Source organism: Coturnix japonica, chromosome 1, assembly GCF_001577835.2.
Source record: "Coturnix japonica isolate 7356 chromosome 1, Coturnix japonica 2.1, whole genome shotgun sequence".
NCBI classification, from domain to species: Eukaryota; Metazoa; Chordata; class Aves; order Galliformes; family Phasianidae; genus Coturnix; species Coturnix japonica.
This window is the reverse complement of record NC_029516.1, coordinates 144229033-144240544: the sequence shown is the minus strand read 5'-3', so window position 1 is coordinate 144240544 and position 11512 is coordinate 144229033. Positions and strand designations below refer to the sequence as shown.

The window sequence follows — 11512 nt, the reverse complement described above, 5'->3', positions numbered from 1 at the left end:
TGTGGTCTTTAAATCTGTTGTAGTTTCCATGGAAATATATAGGAAACATAAGAAGATCCTATGCACATTCAGCACTCTTCACTCACTGTGCCTCTGGCCATGTAAAAGGTTAGATGAATATCTGTTAAGCTATTGTGATGCATAGAAGTATCTCAGAACATAAACAGGTACATTTAGTGTGTGTCTTTGTTTTACCTGAAGCAGCCTGGAACTGCACTGTTGATGACTATTTCTCTCTAATAGTTATTTTAAAAAAATAAAGAAATAAAAAATAAAAAATAAAAACAAAACAAAACAAAACAAAACCACACCATATTTAGCTCAAGTCCAGAGGAAGATAATCATCTATGTACTTTCTCTTTCCTAGAATAAATTAGTTTTATTCTCTGCACTTTTGTATATAAATAAATGTTTATCTATAAATAAATTGGTGTTTCTGTTCAGTGTAACTACTGTTAGACGTTTTAATGATCTATAAAAAATTGGTGTCTATTCAGCTAGTTTTCTCTCTACAATAGCTGGTAGAAAGAACAAATACCTCTGAAGTTCTTGCATGTTTTTGGAAGGAATTTACCTAAACAAATGAAGATATTTATACCAGTTGCCCTTATTCTCCTTAGAAGATATTTTCACAGTATCATACATCCTTTTGTGAAGAAAATGTCTAAAATAAGCTAGATATAATAACCAAAATGTAATATGTTCAGAAGAGACATCTACTTCTTACAAAATATAGTCAGGAAAATCAAATGATGCTTATATATCTACATTTAGTAAGATACAACTCATTCATACTTTTGATTTATTTTTTTTTTAATGATTTTATCAGAACAATATTCTTTAGCAAAAATAGTCATGTGAGAAATAAGAGCCTCCAAAAACTTTCCCACAGTATACAGTTCTCTACCAGATTCTTAAGAAAGCTGTCCCCTAACAGTGAATGATGTATTTTAGTAGGGTTTATGAACTTCCTCAATGTGCCATATTTGCCACAGCGTATTACCAGCTCACATTATTTTAATTTCATCCATTGATCAATTACTTTACTACATGGTTTCAAGGATAAAGTTTAAAAAAGACTTACATAATATTTTAGTGTCAAGCCATCTCTAGATAGGAATCACTAAGAAATAAATTCCTTGAATTTGAAATACAATCATGATAATAATTTTTGTACAATGTAATTTTTAATATTAGTTCTAAGTCTTTTAAAATAACAAGGCTCATGGCATCAAGCATTTCTGCAATAATCTGGCTATTCAAATAGTAAATAACATATTAACTATAATTTCTGATTATACCATAAGCCTCATATATGGTAATACATTTCTTACAAACCAGAAAAGAAAAAATTAGTCTCCTGTGCAATATCTTCACAGAAGGCAGATATAACTTATTTTGGGTGCAGATTTAGAAAATTACTATCTTTACTAGATTATTCTGTTTCTAGTAATGTTACATTATAGGCATAAACTCAGCAGTCTCCCAGATGTATACTAATATATATATAAGTATTTGCTTCTGGAAGTAAACACCACCTATAAATACTGACCTCATACTTCAAGGTGCAATAACATCTGGAATTTTGAAGCCCCCATGAACAGAAGATTCCCTGATGCTCTACATTTTAATTAAGTTTAGATTGTACTCAGTGCAAACTAAGGATTTTGTTATTTTAATTGCCAAGAATGCAGTATTTGATCTGTTTATTAGGTACAGATATCTGTGCCTAAGGCTACCTGTTAATGTACTTAGAAGAATCTGAAAATTGAAGATTTTCCTTACACTGTGTCATAATAAAATAAAAATCCCTGGCTGTTATGCACGTTGCTTCAGATGTCTCCTACTTTTTATCATGTTGGCTACTTTGTCTACATCCATCCATCTAGAACCTGAACAATTACTAACTGTTTCAGTTAGTCTGAGAAGGTACATAACAAATATTTTTTAAAAGAACAATATCTAGCTCAACATGAATGCAAATTATTTTTACTAAATTGAAAGTTTATGTTTTTTGTTTGTTTGTTTGTTTGTTTCTATATTGTTTGATTATTATGACCTGTAATTTAAGAGCCACAACACCACACTGATATGGTGCAAATCATTCATATAATTACATTTTTCCTTCTTTTAGAAAGCCAAAAGTAAATATTAGAGTTTGGACTCTATACCTAACCTGAAGATCTACTATATCATGAGAAATCACAGCTCCTTCTGTAGTACATATTTTGTGAATGGTTGTGGATTTATTCATTCATTATTGATCAATGACTTGATTCATATTTTATTACAAATTTTCAATCTTTTATAATCTTAATTCCTTTTAATGAAGATTCCTGCTTCTCTTCTTGAATGCACATGGGCCAAAGAGTACATTTCCTTATGATCATTACTTGGCAACATCTAGGATGAAATGCAAATGAACAGGAGGCCTGAAAATTGAGTACAAATGAAAGGCAACTAAAAATGACTTGGGCTCATCAGTTCTAAGATGGTGAACAAAAATGAAAATGATAATCAGAAGATAAAAGATACTCTGAAATAGCAAGTACCCAGACTGTTTTTAATCTCTTGTTCCTGTCCATGTAATAATCTCATTCATTCTAGAGATGGGAATTAAAAACAAACAAAAAACAAAACAAAACAAAACCAACCAACCAAACAAACAACAACAACAAAAAAAAAACAACTACAAGTAATCTAAAGAGATGATCCTTACCAGAAATTTCTCAAATTGCAAAATGTCAGTCATAGTTTCTGTTAATATCATTTCTGGAAAATAGAATTCATTTTGTAACAGAAGAAGGGACGCCGTTACTTGCCTTGCTACATCCACTGAATATCAGAAATATCTAGTAGGATCCTTTCTGTGTATTACTTTTTGTAATAACTCCACAGTACTTCTCTAGAATGAAATGATATAGTGCACAGTTTCTAAATAGTTGTTTTAATCATGTCCAGTCCCATGTACATCAAAGTGAATTTGTTTTAAACAAGTACTTTCCTCTAACGTGAATAATCAGGTCAGGTAAATTCTACTATGTAAGGCCAATTGCTAGCTTAAATATGTTATCTCTCCAGGAAGCTCTCCTGCATTCTTCTCAGCTGAAGTAATTAGGACTGACACACACATGCCATTCAGCATGGCAGAAATTTCTTTCCAAATCCGCATCTGGGACAATAAAAGATGTTTTCTCTTGTGATAAGTTTAGACAATCAAATTAAAAAAGAAAATACATGCATATAATTAATAAAAAAGGCTGTCATTTTTATTTGTTACAATTAAATGATTATTCAACCAGACTCTCTGGTAGTTTTAATTCATTCTTCCTCATTTCTTTAGAAACTAAATTAATATATCAAAATTTTTAACAATGTTGAATTTTTGTAGCACAGGAACAGTGATGCTTTTCAAATTACATTAACTGTTTGTATCCACTACCTCATTTTATTACTTGCTAAATAATGATGATGATGATAATAATAATAAAAAAATATAATAACAATAATAATAATAATAATAATAATAATAATAATAATAATAATAATAATAATAATAATAATAATAATAAAATAATAATATACAGAGAATTGCTTGACTGATTGCTTTCCACTGCACTCGTTAAACAGATTAGTGGTACTGTGAAATATCAAATTTGTATTTTCAGATATTTTTGTCATTGTGCTAAAATATTAGATCTGATGTTTCGATATCAGTAGATTGACGTTCCAGCCATGGACTGACAATTCATCTTCAATCCAAAACCAAGAAAGTTTATTATTAGAGAACAGATTTACAGAAAACCGACCCAGGACCCCCCCCCCCCCCCAATGACCCCCCACTTCCCCCGACCACCCGGAACGGAGACCGAAACCCCCGCTCCCCCCCCCCCCCTCCCGGTCTACTCATTATTCAAAGCATAAACTCTTCTAGAAAAGATTGTCTGACCTTTTGTTCAGACTCTCAGACAACATTATTGTTTAGTTTCATTCAGGTTTTGTTTGTTTGTTTGTTCTGCATTTGTTTGTGTTTTCGCACCACTGAAATAAATCANATAATAATAATAATAATAATAATAATAATAATAATAATAATAATAATAATAATAATAATAATAATAATAACAATAATAATAATAATAATATAAAGAGAATTGCTTGACTGATTGCTTTCTGCAACTCGTTAAACAGATTAGTGTACATGTGAAATTATCAAATTTGTATTATTCAGATATTTTTGTCATTGTGCTAAAATTAGATCTGATGTTTTCGATATCAGTAGATTGAAAGTTCCAGCCATGGCTGACAATTCATCTTCAGATCCAAAACCAAGAAAGTTATTATTAGAGAACAGATTTACAGACCTACTCATTATTCAAAGTCCATACTCTTCTTAGAAATGTTGTCTGAACATTTTGTTCAGACTCTCAAGACAACATTATTGTTTTAGTTTCATTCAGGTTTGTTTGTTTGTTTGTTTGTTTTTGTTTTTGTTTTCTGCACCACTGAAATAAATAGACATTAAGTCCCAGTGTTAAGAAAGAAATTATTTTTGCAGGAAAAAAAATAAATAAATATGGCAGACAATGCTGAATAATGATGTATTTTTAAGTGTTAATAACCATGAAATGCAACAAGTGAAATGGTAGCCTATCTATCACTCAATTTATGGTTTAACGATCCATTATACAAATATCAATGTATTATTTTAATCCCATTTTTTATGTTGTTTGTATACTTGTACTAGAGAAACATGAAAACCCTAAAAGCAGAAAGAAACTGGAAAACTTTTGATATAGTGACTGAGAGAAAAGACAGTATAACTAGTTCTGACATAAGTTTTCTTCTTCTTCCTGACATACCTTGTGTAAAGGAAAAGGTGATTCTGTGGCATTATAGAAGATAAGATTGAAAGCTGAGCCTGAGAGTCATCCATATCTAATTGCTTTTAAAATCAGTTTGTTCTCCCCCCCTGTAAATATAATTCTGCTGTTCGTCATTTTCTGGAATCTTGTATGTTCCTGAAGACTCTTTTCAGCATAATAACTACAAAAAAGAGGATTATATTTATTTTGTGTACACCATTTTAGAGGCTCAAGAAGTGTAGAGATAATAGGTCAAACAATAATTAAGATATTTGTACTTATTTGTAGCATTCAGACAGTACAGATGAAAAGTTGAAAGGACTACAAAAAAAAAAAAAAAAAAAAGGTAAATTTAAGGAATAAAGGGGATGTATGTGTCTGACATTAACACACAGTCATAGTAGGAATTCTAATAATATTAAGAGAGAAAAAATAAAAATAATAATAATAATTAAAAAATCCATTCCTTCTCATAGAGGCTGTCTGATTGAATCTATTAGGGTTAGTTTATGGAATGGTTTTGGTAGAAATTTGTCCAAACTGTTTTCTTTGTTTCATGAAGTTCTTGTTGAGCTTCATCTTTTCTGCTGATCTCAACAGCCTGTAGTCAACTGAACGAGTATATAGCATCCTAGAGAAGCAATATAAGCAACTAAGCAGCCGTAGCCCACTGCAAATATCCGTGTACAAAGCCACAGTTTCTGAACAAGAACAATGAACTTTCTTTGCAAAAGAAGAGTTAAATAAAGGAGCAGATTTCTAGACAACAACCACAGGGAAGGAACAAAGATATCTGAATAAAATGATTTTTTTTTTTTAATTTTTTTTTTTTTTTTTTTTTTTCCTCCTGGGCAAGTATAGAAGATGAGATCCAGAATGGGGTTACATGAGCCAAAAAATTGATCCCATGCTCTGAAAAAGACATCTTCTGTTCTGCCAGAAAGCTCCTACTCAGATCTCCTTTGTTCTTCAATATGGCTCTGGCACTTCTTTGTCCACACCATTAGCCAGAGCTCACAATGTTTGTAGCACTTCGGGGAAAGTAACAAGAGATGTAACTTAGAAATTTTGCTGTCAGGTAACATAACTAATACATGACAAAGACATAACAAAGCTGAAGTGTACTACCGATAAACCCATCCCTTTAATGTTCTATTTAAAAAACAACAACAACAACAATAACAACAACAACAAAAAAAACAAAACAACAAAAAAAACCCCAATAAGATAGATTAAAAAAATGCTGTTTTTCTTATGTTTACTACACAAGATTGTTGGGGGAATGAGGCATGTGAAATGGCAGTATTTAAAATATCATCTCAAACTGAATCATTACTTACCAAGTCTTGTGATTCATCAGTCAGAAACACAAATTTTCAAATTCTTCACGAATTACTATGATATGAACTAGAATAAGAAAATTGCTGTCAGTAGACAATGGTAAAAATTTGGTCTGCTGACTCCAGAAGTTACACATATACACACTGAAATAGAAATCTCAACAAAGTATTGTGCTGTGGTCTTGATTTGTACCATACTGCAAAAGTTTCTGAAACTACTGAAAAGGCTGACTTAAACAGTATCTGTGGGTATAGGAGGAGGAGTCTAATTTTCATCCCAGAGCTACACTGAAAGTTAGAGGTTTCATCTGGACATCAAGTAATACTGCTTTACTGTGTGGACACCAAAGCACTGGCACAGGTTTCTCAGAGAAGCTGTGGAGTCTTCTTCATTGGAGACAGTCAAAAATTATCTGGATACATGTGTCACTGGGTCATACAATCTAGGTGGCCCTACTTGAGGATGGCAGTTGGACCAGACGACAGCTAGAGGTCTCTTCCAACCTCAGTCATTCTGTGATTCTAATTATTAAATTACATCTGCATAGCAAGATTTAGGTCGTTTTATAGAAAAGATATTGAAAGAAGTAATTTCTGTTGTTAAAGAACATATTTTATAGATGAGATATATAATAAAGTCTAATATTGTAATAGAACATGGGAGTATATTGTCAAAAGTGTTATTATTGCTATTGTTGGAGTCCACATTTTTTAGCTTTTTACAGACTGTGTTACGCTAGAAAATAAGTTTTGCATTGGTGTTCACTTTGTTCTCTTGTAACTGGAACACTGTGTTGATTAACTGATCAAAATATTATAATAAAACTAAGATTTTTCTGTTTTGTTTTGTACCAAGGGAATTTGGACTGCTGTAAAATAGATTACATTATGTAAATGAACTGCTGTGCTAATAATCCTACCTAATTAAGTTTGTAACTATGAAGTATAATTATTTAAACAAATAAACCTACACCACTTCTACTGACTGCGGAATATAAAACATTGCTGAAAAAAAAAATGCAACATCTGAATATTATAAAACTTGCTATACTGTAGTATTGACTTTTTTCAGTTAATTATTTCATGCAGTAGAAATTTCTTTGTTGATCATAAGGAAAGATGAATTCCCTATAGAAGTCTTATTTATCTTACATACATGTCAGAAGTAAATTTTATTTAAATTATATAGGTAAATAAACAATTAAAGCTCCATAAAGTTCTCTTTATTCTTTTTTTAAGTTATCATCTAAATAAATGGATATTTATGGTGTAAATCTTGAAAGATTTTTCTGTATACTGTAACAAAGATAAATTGGAACTTTCTACATTTTTTCTAATGTTTATAGTAGTCTGAAACAAAAATTTCTTCCAAACTGCATAAGTATATGAAGAAAAATCACATTAATTAAGATACTCATTTGTTGACTTCTGAATACAGTAGCAGAATTTTTACACACTGATTCTTCATTTACTTTCTGGGATGTTTCTTTGTTACATTGGACCCTGCTGTGTTGACTACTGAGATTGTTTGGCTGTGCAGAAATCCAAATCAGAATTCAAAAAACAATGATCTGAATTTCCTCTTTATTGAAAAAAAGAGATGTGGAAGACAAGGGATTTTACCCAGATAGATCTCAACGCCACATACTTGGACTGAGAATAATTCTTCGTATAGTAGACAAGGCATAATTATATTTAGTTTTAAATGCAACTCTAAGTTGAATGCTGCTATCTGTCCTTGCTGGTCATGAGAGATCTTACAGTGTAAAGAGATACATTTACCAGACCATGCACCTTTGGCTTCAGCTGATGTCAAATGAACAGTTTAACTCACCTTGTAGAATTTCAGCAACAACAATAATAAAAATTAAACTTTAAAAAAAAACCAGTAATCATAAGACATTATGAAATGTCAAATATCACTAAAATAAGTAGGAATTTAAGTATTTTGTGTATTAATCAAGAAAACTAATCATTAAGAAATGTATTGAATTACAAAACAACATTTACATAAGGAACTAAATTTTACCTTTACAATGCAGAAATTTTGTTTCCATGAGACAGCCTAGTCGATGTCTTGCAAAGATGATTTAGAGATACCTCTTATTTTGTCTTGAAAACAAAAGCTTGAAAGAAAGGAAAAATGTGCAAAAAAATACCAGATTGTTCACTCTTGAAAATAAAGAATAATTAGATTTTTCAATGATACTGATTAATGACTTGTTCATTTCAATTAGAAATTGATTATTTAATTAATTTTATATTAACTTTGCTATAGATTTTGGTTATTTTCAATCCATAGCAAACACTTGGCTATTTCAAAAATGTGAGGTTTTCTTTTGCTTTGAAGTCTGCATCACATATCTTCAAAGATTTATTTGCCATAAGAACTTACACTTTAAGGATTTTTATTGCTGACTTATTCATTGTGGGGAAAGGAAGAATTTCAAAATAAAAACAACCGATGGATAGCAAATGTTGCTGAAAAATCTTAATGTACTAATTTAATTAGCTATCTGTACAAACATATATTTTTTCACATATAGGTACATATAGGTACATAACCAATAAAAATATTTGAATCCACTCAATAGGTCTGGATACCAGCTTACTTAAATTGTAACCTAGGCTGGTATCTTGAGTCTTACTTTATCTGTCAATTTGTGCTCATGAGCAAAGTGTGAGTGTTTTGGGTAAGACTGATCAGAGCAATTAAGGCCTGTCAGCGCACTCATTTCTTTCCAGCCACACACAACAGAGAACAAACAAACAGGTTTTATAACTGGCTTTGTTAAATGTCACGACACCTCTATAAAGCTGACTATCACAATTAAAAATGAAAGCAGTCAGAAATCGCCGGAGGGGATAGATTTTATATCCAAGGTAATATCTGATGTCTCACAAAATAGGGCATGTTCAACAGAATGTACTTTGCAACATTACTTTGCAACATTAATGACACAGCCAGTAACACTAAACATTGATGCTGAATTGCTTTGTTCTTTTTTCAGTGGTTGGTGTCTTTTCTTCCTGGAGCAAACAACCTCAACCATAATGTTTTATATATCACTGTATGATGACCAAGAGAAAAACAAAATGAGAATAATTTGAAAAGGTTGTAGGAATGCAGAATGAAAATAAAATTAACTGTTTGCTTCTTCTAATGTCTTCTATCCCTGTCTCTATTCATGGTTAGTATTTCGGCAGTGTAAGGGATGTAGAGCATTACGCTAACGGTATATTTAACCTAAGGTGTTTTTTATTTAATTTAAAATTGCTTGTCTCTATGTTTAGTACATTTTGATGAAGATGAATTCAATAAAAGTCTATGATACACCCTACTACATCACTGAAGAGAGGACATAATCCTTATAGGATTTTAAAATTATTATTATTATTTAATCTAGATACAGCTGAGGAAGACAATGCTTTTATGCATATTAATGAAACAAATACACAAACTGTTTTAATCAGACTGAATTCTATTTGAGAAGTCCTTATCAGCAAAAGACAAGGTTTAACTGATCTGCCCGTGCATCTGAGCAGACAGAAGCTCAATGGCAGGTGGAAATGTTCCACATTCAGCAGGTTCATGCAGTGACTAGTTTTGGGTTGTCATGCTCTTTGAAATAGGCAAGCAGCTGAATATTTTTTCTACTGAAGGATTTTGTTACAGGTTTTTGAATAGACCTACAGTGAACACATCTGTGCAGAAACATAAAATGAATTAATTAATTAATAAAAATATGGAGGTGAGATTCCAAATGTTCTTTCTTATCGCAGCTTTCATTACTTGGCCTGATATCACATCATACAGACTTTCTCTTTGGCCATTTTAGCTTTGCTGCCTCCTCCTAGCTTTTTGTACCTACCTACTGGAAAGGCAGCATTAGAAGTCTTCAGCAGCATAAAAGTCTTCAATTCCCTGTAAGAGTTGCTCAGCAATAACTGAAATATCGATGTATTATCAGCATTCTCATTCATTCAGTGTGCTGATGGACAGTCAGCTAAATATGAGCCAGCAGTGTACCCAGGTGGCCAAGAATGGCATCCTAGCCTGTGTCAGGAATGCTGTGGTGAACAGGGCTAGGGAAGTAATTCTGCTCCTGTACCTGGCACTGGTATGGCCTCACCCTCAGTATGATGTGCAGTTTGGGGCACCACAGTGCAAAAAGGACATTGAGGTGCTGGAGCAGATCTAAAGAAGGGCAACAGTGCTTGTGAAGGGCTTGGAGAATACACCCTGTGAGGAGAGACTGAAGGAACTGGGGCTGTTTAGTCTGGGGAAAAGGAGGCTGAGAGATCTTATTGCTCTCTTCCAATATCTGAAAAGTACTTACAGTGAGTGTGGGGTCAGTCTCTTCTCATTGGTGACAGGTGACAGGATGAGGGGAAATGGCCTCAAGTTGCGCCATGGTAAGTTTAAGTTAGATATTTGGAAAATTCCTTTACAGAAAATGTTGTGAAGCACTGGGATAGGCTTCCCAGGGAGGTGATTGAGTCACCATCCCTGAATGTGTTTAAAATCTGTTTGGATTAGGTGTTCAGGGACATGTTTTAGAAGAGGGTTGTTAGTTAGGGTAGTATGGTTAGGTTTTGGATGGACGTGATGATCTTTAAAGTCCTTTCCAACCTGAGCAATTCTACGATTCTAAACCTAAAATGTCACTATCCTAGCTAATATAAAGAACATAATAAATAAAATAAAATAAAATAAAATAAAATAAAATAAAATAAAATAAAATAAAATAAAATAAAATAAAATAAAATAAAATAAAATAAAATAAAATAAATAAGAAAGCTAGAACAAGGAAATGGGGAGAAGAAAAAGTCAAGTGATCTCCATAGAACAGTCAAACTAAAAGGCATTTATAGATTTCTGCTGAAAGATGACTGCATGAGCCAGGACTGGCCATTAAGAAAATACTGATAAAACTCCCTATTGTCAAAACCACTTTTCAACACTTATCAACAATCATAGCTATCAAGTTTACTAGAGGCTAGTAAATGTGACATCCACCTACTGGAAATGAAAGAATGACCTAGGGACTACAGGCATGTCAGACTGACCTCAGTGCCATGGAAGGTTATAGAGCATATCTTTCTATGCTACAGACCAACTCAGTGATCGCTCCCAGACAGCATGAGCTTGTGAAAGGCAGGTCCTGCTTGACTAACCTGATTTATGGTGATCTGCTTAGTAGATGAGGGAAAATCTGTGGATGTTCTCTACCCAGACATCAGTTTGAAACTGCTTCTCACAATGTTCTTCTGCAAATACCAGCTTCTTTTGGCTTGAATGGGTGA

The 11512-nt window shown here is 32.4% G+C and overlaps 1 long non-coding RNA gene across 1 annotated transcript; it reads right to left on the bottom strand.

Moving 5' to 3' along the window:
• Positions 1-5729: 5729 nt before the first annotated feature.
• LOC107308086 lies at positions 5730-10314 on the bottom strand. Its single transcript, XR_001552634.2, has 3 exons — positions 8235-10314; positions 6206-6272; positions 5730-5896 (listed from the first exon to the last, which is right to left on the bottom strand). It is a non-coding gene; the product is annotated as an uncharacterized LOC107308086 (long non-coding RNA).
• Positions 10315-11512: the final 1198 nt, after the last annotated feature.